Source organism: Pongo pygmaeus, chromosome 2, assembly GCF_028885625.2.
Source record: "Pongo pygmaeus isolate AG05252 chromosome 2, NHGRI_mPonPyg2-v2.0_pri, whole genome shotgun sequence".
In the NCBI taxonomy this organism is placed as follows: Eukaryota; Metazoa; Chordata; class Mammalia; order Primates; family Hominidae; genus Pongo; species Pongo pygmaeus.
The window spans coordinates 107,018,380-107,033,450 of NC_085930.1; the positions used below are offsets into that span (position 1 = coordinate 107,018,380).

At 44.8% G+C, this 15,071-nt stretch overlaps 1 long non-coding RNA gene across 1 annotated transcript; it reads right to left on the reverse strand.

Moving 5' to 3' along the window:
• Positions 1–4,720: 4,720 nt before the first annotated feature.
• On the reverse strand, positions 4,721–12,063 carry LOC134739123 (uncharacterized). Its single transcript, XR_010125631.1, has 3 exons — positions 11,797–12,063; positions 7,258–7,336; positions 4,721–7,126 (listed from the first exon to the last, which is right to left on the reverse strand). It is a non-coding gene; the product is annotated as an uncharacterized LOC134739123 (long non-coding RNA).
• Between the last annotated feature and the right edge of the window lie 3,008 nt (positions 12,064–15,071).

Here is a 15,071-nt window from a genome sequence, read left to right on the forward strand (position 1 = left end):
TGGATGGAATCATGCAATAGCACCAGCTGAGGAACGCAGCATCACGAAGGGCTCAGACCCCTCAGGAATGAAGGACTGGTTCATTCCACCAGGAAGCCACCACGACCAGCTGAGGTGGTAGCTGAGAGTGAAGGGAATTTGGGATGAATAGTGGAGGAGGGAGCAGATGAGTGCCAGTACCTAGAGGCAGTAGGGCCTCTAGTTTATCCTGCTAACCTCCCTCTTCTGAGGTGCCACTCAGGAAGAAAGGCTCATGGCAGCTGTGGGGGAGCTGCTTCCAAACCTGCATGGAGAATCAGATCCATGTGTCCCAAGGAGTAGACTGTGCTGGCCCTGAAAATGCACTGCTCAGATCTCCTGCTGTGTGGGGCACAGTTGAAACCTCCAGCTGCTTCTCTTCAGAATCCACCACCATGTTCACGCCAGGGCCAGGCTTCGCATGGACTGAACCAGCCAATGATTGAGCAAGGCAGGCCCATTCTGGCAAGACATGGGTTTCCCCCGGTCAGTGGCTTTGGCTTTTCAGCCTGGCTGAATGTTTCTTGGAATTGCACTGCAAATGCGGAGACTTCCTCCCTAGTCCTCCTGCTTCCCTCACCCCTCCACAGGTGTCAGACCTGCACTGTGGTCTTCCATGCCTTTTCCTGCTCCCCTCCCAATACATTTCTTGCTTGTCTTGGTATCTGCTTCTCTATGAGACTGCGCTAACACAAAATCTCTGCCCCTCAACACTCCACCTTCTTCTTCACCTGTGGGAATTGTAGAGTTCCAACGGTGTTCCTGTCTGGGAAGAAAATGCTGGAGTGACTCCTGTAATGACAGCCATGGCCTTGTTCTGCTTCTCACAAGTGAAATTTGGGGCGGTCTCATCTCATCCTGACAACCACATCAGGGCACTCATCAAGAATTTTTATCTCTGTGGAGTGCACTGTAGACACGCAAGGCATGTTGGGTAGCAGAAGTTTCTGTTGTTCTCCGCGATGGCAAATATAAAGGCCAAAACCTGCACGTAGTGTTTGTCTGTCCTCCTGCTTGGAGGGTATGGCATTGGAGGTGAGTGTCTATCTAGGGCTTCAGGGTTATCTCTTAGGGCACAACTGAAGGGACTGTCTCCAAGGGCACAGTTTCAGAGATTACAGCACAGACAACTCAATTAGTGAATCATAATGACTGGTGAGTGGTAATAACCTTTGAGGGTATTGGATAGATCCTAATGTGAACGGGATACCCAGGCTCAGGAAGTTCCCAAGTTTGCTCTCTGTGATGTGATTTAAAATAAAGGTAAGGCTGAGCATGGCGGCTTACGCCTGTGATCCCAGCACTTTGGGAGGCTGAGGCAGGTGGATCACCTGAGGTCAGGAGTTTGAGACCAGCCTGGCCAACATGGTGAAACCCCATCTCTACTAAAAATACAAAAATTAGCCATATGTGGTAGTCCATGCCTGTAATTCCAGCTACTTAGGAGGCTGAGGCAGGAGAATCACTTGAACCCGTGAGGTGGAGGTTGCAGTGAGCCAAGATTGTGCCACTGCACTCCAGCCTGGGCAACAGAGTGAGACTGCACTGCGTCTCAAAAAAAAAAAAAAAAAAAAGTAAAATAAAGGTAATGTTTATCACTGGTGGGTTTGAATTAATGATGGGTCTTTCAATCTCAGTATGTGAAACCTTCCTAAATTGCTTTTTAAAATTGTTGAAATTGATCCTTTGTTTATGGAATAGCTGAAATATTGACATGAGGTTGGTGGTGAGTATGTCAGAGAATAAGCTAATGTTAACAGATTAAGTGGCAAAGTCACGAATTAAATACAGTGATAATTTCACTGTTCAGTTAGAAAGGCTAGCAAACCATGGACAGAGAAGACATTTAAAAAATATAGTAGCCTGCGCACCTCCTTTGAGAATGAAAGTGATAAAAGAAAAAAAAAACTGTAGCCTGAGCTGGATGTGGTGGCTCACTCTGGTAATCCCAGCACTTTGAGAGGCAGAGGCAAGGAGGGTCACTTGAGCCCAGGAGATCAAGACCAGCCTGGGCAGCAAAGCGGAACTCTGTCTCTACAAAAAAGTAGCCAGGCGTGGTGGCACTCGCCTGTAGTTCCAGCTACTTGGGAGACTGAGCAGGGAGGATTGCTTAAACCTGGAAGACAGAGGCTGTAGTGAGCTGTGATTGCTGCTGCACTCCAGCCTGGGTGACAGAGTGAGACTCTGTATCAAAATAAATAAATAAATTAAATAAACAAATAAGTAAATAAATAGTGGCCACTGAAGAAATCAAGGGGGCTTTTGAGAAACTAAATTTTAAATATTCGTTCCACATGATTTTACAGACAAGTTTCAGCTGATTCTTGTACAATGTAAAATGTCCCAGGCTGTACTGAGAGATGCACAATATTCTAATTCTCTTATTGTGATGATGATGGTAATTATGAGAGTAACAACAGCAATAGCAACAATAACAAGGCTTTATTCAGAGTTTCCTAAGTGCCAGGAATTGAATTTAGCACTTTATGGAAACTGTCTCATTTAATTTAATCTTCACACTATCCTAACACTAGGGACTAATATTATCACCATAGGTAACATGGATTGGCTTAGGAGGGACCAAATTTATTAACTCATAGTCATGAAGCTAAGATCAAATTGCCTTTCTCCAGGGATTATAATCCTGGCCACTTGGCAACACTGACCATTTTATTATGAAACTAGAAAACTAATTTATGAATTAGTTTTCATTCTAATGAATAGAATGTCCTCATTTATGTAAAACTGAAACAAGTACTTTCCCCCATCCCCTTTAAATTCCCTCTGTGTAGCAGTCCTTTCCCTACCCTTGGATAACTCATTGGGCAAGTGACACAGATTTTTATTCAGTTTAACATGTGATTAAAAATTCCTCTGTTTAAGGCTGGCCATGGTGACTCACACCTGTAATCCCAGCACTTTGGGAGGCCAAGGCAGGTGGATCACATGAGGTCAGGAGTTCAAGACCAGCCTGGCCAACATGGTGAAACCCCGTCTCTACTAAAAATACAAAAATTAGCTGGGCGTGGTGGTGGGTGCCTGTAATCCCAGCTACTTGGGGGGCTGAGGCAGGAGAACCGCTGGAACCTGGGAGGCAGAGGTTGCAGTGAGCCAAGATCACACCACTGCATTCCAGCCTGGGCAACAGAGCAAAAACTCCACCTCAAAAAAAAAAAAAAAAAATTTCTCGGTTTATATTCAGATGCTATAAAAAGCCAGTCCAGCTTGATACTATCAGAAGGAGATTTGGAGCCGAAAAGTTTAAGAACCACCGTGCAAGTGGAAACTCATCAGAACAAGAAATGAAACGCAAATCTATTTTCATTCCAGTTATTGAACACCATTTTAACCTGGGATAGCATGACAGAAAAGGAAGAACGTGATGGAGAAAGCAAATATTATTATTGTAGATACAAAAGCAAAATATGAGAAAAATGATAAGAACTAAGGACAGAATTCAGTTAACTGTTTACTATTAAATAGTTAATTATGCAGATACACTTGTAAATATCTGAAATGTCTTGGTATTAAAATTAACAAAGTGTGCAGGATACGTGTGATGGAAATGTCCAATTTTTACTGATGGATGTAAAAGAAGTCTCAAAAACTTGGACATACAATCCACTTTATTGGATATGAAGATTCCACATGATAAAGATGTCTAAAACCAACCATAATATACAAGGGATCTAATCAGATTTGCACTGGGAACATTTTTACATCAAAATAAAATAAATCAAAAGTAAACAGAACAAACATGCTTAAATAGCTGGGTGATTACTGTAAACATGACCATGGAAGGACTTATCTGAGCAAGTACATGAATTACAATAACTAACAAGATTTACCAGCATTAAAACACTAGGGACTAATATTTACCAGCATTAAAGAGAGAGGTACATTGTTGAAATGAAATATAAAATCTAGAAAAAGATCCAAGAACGCGCATGGTAATGTGTGGGATTTTGTTTTTGTTTTGTTTTGTTTTTTTTGAGCCAGAGTCTCACTCTGTCACCCAGGCTGGAGTACAGTGGTGCGATCTTTGCTCACTGCAACCTCCACCTCCCGGGTTCAAGTGATTCTCCTTCCTTAGCCTTCCAAGTAATTAGGATTACAGATGCATGTCACCACGCTCGGCTAGTTTTTGTAATTTTAGTAGAGACAGGGTTTTACCATGTTGACCAAGCTGGTCTTGAACTCCTGGCCTCAGGTGATCCACCCGCCTCAGTTTCCCAAAGTGCTGGGATTACAGTCATTTGCCACCATGCCCGGCCATGTGTGGGATTTGAATGCGATAAGAAAAGAATGGTTTATTCAGGAGTTGGTGCATGTTAATTGTTTTGAAATTAAAATTCATGTTATCATTTGTACTTTGTGCATTCCCAAGTTAATCTCAAAATATTAATGAGTTCAACATAACAAACTATAACAACAGATATTAAAATATATCAGTAAATATTTTTGTAAACAAACATTGTAGAGGTCATGATATCAAATTCAGAAAACATAAGTAAAAGAATGACAAAATTAAAGATTTGACAAATAAAAAGCACTAATTTTACAGTAAAATTCCCGTGAATTAAATATAAAAGTATTATTGGGAAATATTTTTGACAATATTATAGATAAAATATTAAAATAATCATTAATTATATTAATCATCAATTATATTAATATTTTAGAAAGCTATCGTGTATCAAAAGCAAAAATTTTTACGGTAGAAAAGGGGGCAAATGGACACCACAGGTGATAACAATAGTGTATATAAAAATGGATAACACAGAAAATGAGATCATTGTTACTTCCTTACATTGTTATATAAGGAAGCCAACATTTAAATTATCCAATATAATTTTTCGTTTACCAAATTTACTAAGGTTACAAAGAATGCTAACACAAAGCTCTGTAAAGTACATGGACTGTATACTCTCACATAAGACTGCCGGAAAGGCAAATTGGTTCACTTTTGCTGTGCAGTTTTTAATACATATCAAAGTCTCAATGTCCACATGCTTTTACCTAGCACTTGAATTTTAAGAATATTTTTTTTTTTTTTTTTTGAGATGGAGTTTTACTCCTGTTGCCCTAGCTGGAGTGTAATGGCACGATCTCAGCTCACTGCAACCTCTGCCTCCCAGGTTCAAGCCATTCTCCTGCCTCAGTCTCCCATGTAGCTGGGATTACAGGCATGTAGCACCACGCCCTGCTAATTTTGTATTTTTTTTTTTTAGTAGAGATGGGGTTTCACCACGTTGGTCAGGCTGGTCTCCAACTTCTGACTTCAAATGATCCACCTGCCTTGGCCTCCCAAAGTGCTGGGGTTACAGGTGTGAGCCACCGCGCCCGGCTAAGAATTGTTTTAAATCAGAGAAATGTGCAAAGGAAAATGTACAAGGATGCTTGTTTATACTATGAATATTTACTTATATTTCTATGCTTGAGTACTAGTAAATAAATCACAATTCATTGGTTTATACTACCTTGAGGTCATTAACATGCAAATATGTTTGTACATTAGACATTTGCTTAGGATAAATTGCTTGATTACAAAAACAGATACAGATGGATTCTATTTTATATAAATGAATGAAGGAGTGAATGTTTAAGGGTTTGGCACTATCATGTAGGAGGAATCACACCCTTTTGGGCACAGTCATCTGTCCTTGGAGACATAGAGCAAGCATTTGACTTCTCAGATGCTTTGGGCTGGTGATAAGTTTGCCTCTTGCCACACTGCCTGGCATGTGAATATATGTGACAGACAAGAATAACCTTCCTCACCTTCCACTAGGCCCAAGAACAGGGATCACTATTTTACCCTCAGATCCTACTGCACTCATAAGGGAAGGTTGTTAAATCAAGCACTTGATGTCCACAAGTACACAGACATGCAAAACCTGTTCTTTCCAAACTATGGCAAATTGTTATGAAAATATAAGATACAGATGGTGTGAGTGACAGATGGGTAAAGAAACAGGAGTACAGGAAACAGGAATATTTGATACAGGAATGAAGAGACAGAGGATGCTGAGGCATCACACATAAATTCCTCAAATGCAAAACCACCTGGGGTTACAATGACTTTTTAGCTGTGACAGTGTGTCTGCTTGAAGGGGACACACCATAATGGGCAGAGTGAGTCTCACTTATGCTTGGTTCAGGCTCTGTTATTAACTAGAAATGCCATCTCACTCTTTGATCCTATATAGCACTCACAGAGAACAGAGCAAATCTGTTGAGCCCTACCTCCTGCATCCCCCTACAAATCGTACAGTAACTATATAACTTCATTTATGATCAACACAATTTGGTGAAGTGTGGGGCAAAAGCAGCCCGAATTACTGTTGTAAACAAAGTGAATTTTTTGGAAACAGATCCTCAAAGTATTGCTAATTTGTGGCTTGACCCCAAGAGTTAGGAGGCCTGGCACACCCCGGCACAGTATCATTGAGTGTGGCTATTTCACAGGAAACTCACATATTTAAAATAAAGGTCTGCCAGGTGCAGTTGCTCTTGCCTGTAGTCCCAGATACTCAGGAGGGTGACGTGGGAGGATCGCTTAAACCCAGGAGTTCCAGGTCACGGTGAGCTATGATCACACCGCTACACTCCAGCCTGGGCAACAGAGGGAGACCCTGTCCCCCCAAAATAAATAAGCGTCTTTTCCTTCAGTTGAGGAAGAGACATATTTGGCCCCTGTTGGGGTTCACATATCAATAGTTTCTCACCCTGGGAAGGGAAGCACGAGTTGGTTCTGGACCTGGTGCTGGTAAAGCGCTGGCCTTGCCTCTCAGCACTGACCTTGGCTGAGGGCCATGGGCTGGGCCTTTTCCTCTTTGCAGACGGAGGGCAAGGGCCGTGGGGTTGGGCAGGGCCAGTGGGAGGTCATTGGAGCTTCTCTGCCTCCCTCTAAGCAGAGGTGTTCTTGATGGTGGGACTGTAGCAGTAACAAGTAACAACAGGAAGAGGAAATGATACTTAGGAGTTTCTTCTTTGAAGATAAATCAGTTACAGAAGATGCAGAGTGAGTGTGGCTGATGTGGAAGCCCAGAAATTCAAATTTCATAGATTAGAATTCTCACATCTCCCTTAATCACTTCCTTCAACACTGGGGAGAAAATAAACATTTTTAAAAGGGGCAAAAACTTGTCAAACGCAATATTTTAAATCGGGCTGATTTGGAAATGCTTCCAGTGCAATTCCATATAGTTCATCTATTGTATAAATGGGAAAACCCACCGCTAACAGGATCACCATCCCTGCAGACATGGGGCTTCAGGGAAAACAAGCAGATCTTGTTTTCCACAGATGGTGGAAGCTGCATGAGAAGAAACAGAAAGAAGCCATCAGAACATCATCTCCCAGAAACACAGTCGACGCCCTAAATATGTGGTAACTGAGGCACAGCAGGGTAGCGACCAGCAAATGCAGTGTTCCATCAGTGGTCCACTCTCTCTGCAAATGCCTGTGGAAACAATATGGGATTTGAATCAGGCCCATTCCAGGACAGGGCAATGCTGGAGCACAGAGTTTATAGATATTATAGCTCTTAAGATGTCCTGTGAAGCTTTTGTTATGGACCTGGGAGGCTTCTGGCCTCCCTTTCTTCCCTCTTTTCTGCTGAAACTCCTGGGGAACCAAGGGGGCTGTTTTTGCCCTGGGCTTTGCAGCTGAGAACCTGTGCAAAAGTTGGGTACAAACACCAACTTAACATAAGTTTGAAAACCAACTCATTGTACCCCCAAGGACCTTGATTTTCAGCAAGTTCTATGAGCAGCCATATTCAGAAATAGCCTGAGATGGCACCCTTCCTCCAATGGTATGTGAAATGAGGAACCACAGGAAATAAGTTGGCAACCGAGCACCTGCGAAGCCTGTGTGAGGGGCCAGGGCCAGAAACTTCTAGTCCTAGTTCCAGGGTCCAGGGTCAGCGGAGAGCTCCCATCACCACCCCCTTGAGGCAAGCCCTACGTTCTGGTCAAGCTGCCCTCATGCTCCCCATATCCCAGGCAGTCCGCACCATGCCCTTGGGAGCCCTGCAGGGCTTCCTGGCACACATTTCAGCATCAGCCATGAGTCAAGCCTGATCAAGTGGCTGGCATTAACCATTCAGGAGATGGCTAATTTTTGTATTTTTAGTAAAGAGTCTTGATCTCCTGACCTCAGGTGATCCACCTGCCTTGGCCTCCCAAAGTGCTGGGATTATAGGCATGAGCCAACATGCCCAGCCGGAGATGGATATTTAAAAGTCCATACACCATCACTAAGGTGGATAGGGAAATTGAGTTATTTTCCTCTAATAGACCTTCAACCTCTTTCCTATGCTTATCTTAGCCCAAAATATTTGAGCCATTCCCTTGGTATTTGAATATCTGCTTTGAGCAAAGTCTGATGCCAGGCATAGAGCCGTGAACACAGACATGTTCAGTCTTCCAGGTTATCACAGACAACAACTGAACGGAGTTTTGTCTGTTCATGACAATAACACTGGCCACTTTTTTCTAGCTTTCTGTAACCGTTTTATCACCGTTTATCAGCCTATTATGTTCTCTTGTACTGTTTGATACCTAAACTGCTGCTACCTGTCTTAGGCTTCTGTTACAGAATACTCACTTCTAGGTGCCAATTTGTGTCTTAAGTCAGCGTTTTGTTGCATAATAATCCCTGACCCCCAAATCTCAATGGCATATACAATAAACTTTTTTCCTTACTCCAGTGTTCAAGGGTTGGTTGGGTAGCTCTGCCTCAGGCTGTGGGGCCCTGGGTCTGCTAGGGTGGCTTGCTTTAGGCTGCAGGCTGAGTTCAGATCTGCACTGCAATGCCACTGTCTGCAGCCAAGGCTGGAGAGGGGCAGCTCCCTGGAGCATGTGTTTCTGTCACAGAGGTCAGAAGCTTCCAGAAGGGCAAGAAGAATCTCACAATGTCTCTGAGCAGAGAGGCGTCTGCTCAGAACTCGCCAGTTACTGTTGCTCATGCTCTGTTTGCTAAAACAGGTCATGGGGCCAAGCCCGGCCTCCCACGGAGATAGAGAGTGAGAAAGTGGATACTCATTGAACAACTATCTAATAGAGTAAAAAATATATAGGTTCAATGATCTCAAAAAAATCTTTGCCAGTTTTGTTTTTAAAAATTCAAATTCTCTTATTGTGCCTTTTTATAATTCATAAATATTAAAATTTACTATTTTATTACCCATGATATCTCCATTGCTGTGAATTTGCAGATTTATAGCTATTGCTTCTTTACATATTAGATTGTTGATTATTGTTTTATTGATTGGTACAAGCATAGTCTATTAAGTTTATTATATGGTATAAAAAGGGATATATTAAAATATTTCAAATTTTTCATATGACTTTCTACTTGCTTTTAAATTTAAATCTATTTCATTTTTGGTATTCACAAGTTGGGATATTCAAAAATCATTATAATGTCAGATCTCTCAATATTTTTCTTTAGAGTTTCACCCTTTCACGTCATGCTTAGAAAATCCATCCCTCTGTTCCCCTCTACTTTAACCTCAGCTCCTTTAAGGAGAAAGTTTGTTAGGGGTGGGGCGGAGGTCTCCTTTTCCCCAAGATGGGTGCACACACCCATCCAAGTATGCTGGGGAAATTCAGAGAAGGGAAGGACTTCATCTTTCATGGCTTTGTTTGATGCAGACACCCAACTCTCCATCCTATCAGGCCCCTAGGTGGCTTGTACCTTAGGATTGGTCACGAGGGACCTCTGAGTGCTTAAGGAAATACCGCCAGTGGATCATGTGGCCCTCAGACAACTTCTAAAATTGCTCCAAAATGAGTAATTCAGTTACTCGGACTCACTATGCATATATACTGTCAGGACATTTTCTCTTATAATGGAAGCCACCTAATTAATGGTATGAAATTTGTCCCTGGTTTTAGCTGAAGTGATCACCACCTTGGCGGTGGAAGACATTCAGGGCAGCCTCAGCTCACTGGTTCAGGGTTATTACGGATAATGGAATCTCCCTAGACTTCCTCCGTGCAGGCCAACGTGGAGTCTGTGCAATCACTAGTACATGCTGCCATTCCTGGATTAATTAAGGCGTCTGGACAAGAGGAACAGTTGATACAGAAACTCAAGTCACGTGGCTTTCTAAAGTGGGCCCTGAGAGTTTATGTGATTTGTTTTGCTATTTGGATCAAGGACCCTTGGAGGCATGGCTGTGGTCAGTACTGCAGGTTGGCTTCATCTTGCTGTTTGAAGTCCTTTCATAGTTGACTCAATTCAATGCTGTATGAGACACACTAAATGAATTTGGTCCCAGCTTCTGTCAGTCAGATAAATAGTCTCCTCTGGGGAAATTCACCAGAAGCCAAGACAGTATAGAAATAAAGGGTGGATGTTGTTGGGAGGCATTTTTCCTGGGTCTCTAGAATTCCTGCACATCAGAAGCACTGGCTGCCTGTGCTCCAGGCTACCTTTCCAAGGATGTTTGTATGATAAGCAGCCTTGACAGGTATGGAATCTCAATACGGGGGAGGGCAGATTTGCTTCCAGAATTTGAAGGTAGGGATAGTGTTTTCCACCAGGGCAAAGGTCAGGCAAGCTTACTACCCCTTATTCAAGATTTGAGTTTCCTAACCTCAGGGCTCTTCACCTGTCCTCCTCATGTTTTCAGTGGGAACTGAGGTTTGAGGAATGGGTGCAGGTGATGATACCCTGACTACTGCTATTGCTGTCAGTGCTAAACCATCCTGTCCCTGATCCAGGAGCCTCACGCCTCCTGCCACATCTATGAAATGATGGCAGGCTAGTGTGTTAACTTGTAAGCAGGGTAAAATCTCAGACTTGATAATGCTTGATAAATGTATTTTGAAAACAAGTAAAATGTCTGCCTTTTCCATTGGTTCACCTCATGCTCTAAATACTTTTTCCCGAGAAAGCTACACTGGAATGACCTGCAGCACAACCATTGTCTCAGGAGCCACACACCCAGAATAGCCAGGCCACAACCCTGCGTGGGGTACAAGAGTCAGTGTGGAATGCAGTACCTGTCATCATGGAACAGTATGTCAGGTGACATATCACACCTCCACTCTGTCATTCCCAGACTCTGCCCAGATTTAGGGCCACCTCTGTGGTGGGAGAGACTTTAGCTCCTCCCGGATCAATATTAGCATGAGGACCCCATACTTTTTTTTTTTTTTTTGAGACGGAGTCTTGCTCTGTCACCAGGCTGGAGTGCGGTGGCGCAATCTCAGCTCAAGGCAACCTCCGCTTCCAGGGTTCAAGCGATTCTCCTGCCTCAGCCTGTCGAGTAGGTCTCTGGGATTACAGGCCCCCACCACCACGCCCGGTTAATTTTTGTGTTTTTAGTAGAGATGGGGTTTCACCACGTTTGCAAGGCTGGTCTCGAACTCCTGACCTCAGGTGATCTGCCCACCTCGGCCCCGTAAAGTGTTGGGATTACAGGCGTGAGCCACTGCGCCCGGCCGAAGACCCCATTCTTGAAGGACACACCCGCCAGGCCCATGACCAGTTGTGGTTCCACCACAACGTCTCCTGATAAGAGTTCATGCTTGTCTCACAGAAATTCAGATCTGGACAAACGCCTAAAGACCGCTTTCATCTCAGAAGGGAAACTCGGAAAGAAAGGCCTGTCCTGACATTTCACAGCAAATGGAGAGGAGTCCTTATGCCTGTCATTCTCGTTCGCATCTCGGGGTCCTGCTGACTGCGCAGCACATGCCGCCGACCAGCTTGCGGCCACTGGGAGGCGCCGGAGGGAGGCCCAGCCAGGGCGCTTCTTACCTCCGCCTCAGGCGGCGCAGCTGCTGGATTTCAGCGTCGCCCGCACCGCCTCCCTCCGCAGGCCCAGAGCTTCCTGGGGATACTTCTCCATGTGGTTCCAGTTCCCACCAGGCGACTCTCCTTTGTCCCTGCAATGCTAGGGATTTGAGCAGCAACCTAGTGCTGAGGAGCCCTGGGTTGCCTGCTGTTTCCTGTTTGGTGTCTCAGCTGTTCCAGCACCTTAGTAACCAGATCTCTGGTTACTAACCAGATCTCTGCAACTTTGACGAACCACCTCGAGTGGGCAGGGTCTGCCTCCCCGCCTCTTCCCCTCCTCCTCCTCTCTTCCTTCTCTCCTCCTCCTCTTTCTCCTCCTCCTCCCCCTCCTCTTCCTCTTCCCCTCTTCCTCCTCGTCCCCTCCTCCTCCTCCATTCTCCTCCTCTCCCCGCTTCTCTTACCCCCCCTCCTCTTCCCCCTCTCCTCGTCATCCTCATTCTCCTCGTCCTCCTCCTGGCCTTTTTTTTTTTTTTTTTTCCTGACTGGCCCCTGGCAGAAACAGCCATGATCAAGAATGAATTTTTCTAAACCCCGTGCAACAGTCTTTCCAGAAAGCTGTATTTTCTCTCCCTCTGCGGGTGCTACTTTCCTCAGTTTTGTTCTCTGCCTTTTTTGTATCTTTCCTTCTTCTTGCCTGAAGTTCCGTGGATACTTGGGAGCTGTCCTCCAAGACAGCCATCTGGGTCTAGGGAGGGCCTGAATGAAGCCGCTGTTGAGAACATGGTCATGGAACACCCATCACTAAAGCCATCGCTCGATAGAAAGGCAAAATTATGTTTGTTGTGGGGAAACTGCAGGCAGAGAAGCAGCAGAGCACAGCCTGGACTTGGGCCTGGGCTGGCACAGCTGTGCTGGGCGCAGGATGGAAAAGCTTCAGAAGCACCACGCCCTGTAAAGCCCTTCACTCTATAGGCCAAATGGCAACATCTGGACAATTATAAAACACTGGAAGCTTCCCCCCGGTCAGGAAGTGGCCTTGTGTGGAGAGAAGCCTCTGAAGCTTAGCAGCTAGTCTTAGTGTGTTTTATGTTGACCAATTCAGAAAGCTAAGCCAGCTCTCTGCTAAATGAGGGAGGAAATAAGCCCCGAGCTGATCTATTCAGTCTGTCTAGCCCTGCTTTGAATGGAGTTATTTGTTTCTTATAAGACTATGTGCTTGTGCTACAAGCAAACCCTCCATTCATGCACCCAAAAGATAATTTGTGTCTCATAATATATGAGTGTTGTTCCTGTCCCCATGGCTGTTCTGCGCCAAGGCAGCTGAGATTTCTGCCCTCATATTCAGCCTCTGAGAGCCCTGAGGGGGTCCCGGGTCTTCCTGGCCTCACAGCTTGACTGTATAGTCGCAACCTTCCTTTCACAGCTGCTCCCATTGCACTTCTTAGGTTCTCCCAAAGCTGGCTTCCACACCCACTAGGGGCTTTATCCTGGTGACCCTTCCATAGATTAGGGAAAAGGAAGCAGCTTCTGCTCATCTGTGGGGAGTCAAGGTTTCCAAGGAGCAGCAACTAGGACTATTCAGATCTCTGGGAGGTCACCAAGCCAATGGTGCAAAGTGGCCTGAGAGCAGGGCTTCAAGGCCTGGGTCAACCTCCAAGGCTGTTTTGAGACTGTGAACAAACCAATCCTATGTTATGCATCTACGAGATTCCACAGAAACATATGTTCCTAGAACAGAACCACTGGAGCCTTAAAAATGATGAGTTTCATCCATATCAGTGAATATGAAAATTTAACTTTATATGTCAGTCCTAATCAAGTAATTTCATTCTATTTGTATTTAGGTACTTTGCAGAAAAGCACCTAAAACATTTGTAACCAAAACATACCAATCAATAAAAATCTATTCAATACACATTCAGGCATTGGGACAGATATAGAGCTCTGAGAAGTCAGCAATGCTTGGGTATTTCAAAAAGCAGGATGCCCTTTTTAATACTCAGAGAGAGAATACCCATAAACTGTTTCACCTGTCAGCACACCTGTAATAAAATCTTTCCCAAGAAAACTGGCTTTCCAAATCCAAAACTTCTTCTGCTCACTATCTCCTTGGCCGTGGGTTCATCATTCTCCCTGAGGCTGACTCTGATGGATTCATATGCTTGCCCTGGATACTGGGGTGGAACCAGACAAGATTTCTATCAGGTCTCTATCCCCCATCGAGAAAATCAGTCAGGCCCTGAGATACCCATTTCTATACTATCTAGGCAGCGCCCTGAGGAGGTAGTGTTCTAGAGTACCTGGGCAGCGACCTGGGAATAGAATTTTCCTCCATGCTCCTTGGCACAAATTGCATGTCTCCTGGGCCCTCCCACTCATCATGCTTCTGATGTGTCTCCACCACCTCTATTCCCACATCATATTTCTCCTTCATATTCCCTCCCTTTTCACAGCCTCCAAGAACCTCTGCCACTTCTGACTCCCTGGACACACTCCTCCTTCTGCACCCCATCACTCAGGGAGCTGTGCACTTCCCTCCAAGATGGTCCTCCTCCTTGTCTACCACTTACCTTCCTGACCCCACCCTCCAGGGCACCAAGGCCTCTCCAGACCCATTTGCAGGAGCTCGTGACTGGCCTCCCACCTCTGTCCCCTTACCTCCTGTCGCTGGGCAGTGCTCCAGCCGTCTCCTTGCTAATACCCTTCAGGGGCTCCCTGTGCCCTTAGGCAAAGCTCAAATCCATCAGCCAGCAAGGCCTTGTGTGCTGTGCCTTCTCCACACTACCACTCTAACTTTGCTGAATGTATTTCCTCAAAGTACCCAGGACCTGCCAGCTCTGAATACTCACTGCTCCTGGATCATGTGTATATGATCTTCCTTAGGCCAGAGTGTGTTCCCACAGGGTGTGGGCACCATGGCCTGCTGTGACTCCCAGTGGCTCCTTCCCTAGACTGTGGCTTCCAGAGCTAACACCTCTGGTTTTTTTTCTGCTGGATTCCGGTTGTCTAGCACAGTGCCTGGCATATGGTGAATGAGTAAATGCACAATGAATCTTCACCTATATTTCCCGCCTCGCTCTACTGCATTTCAATCCCAGCAATAGCATTTGCAGTTTGTGAAGGCAGGTCTTTGCTTCTGAGAGCCTCTCAGCCCCGCAAGCTATGACTTTTCTTCGACCTCTATTTAATTCCTACCTTCCTCCTACACCCAACAAAAATTCCTTCTTCATCTAAACATTCTCAAATTTCCCCAGCTCGAATTTGTAATTTATTAGTTGAATTGAATCCAAGATTGAATA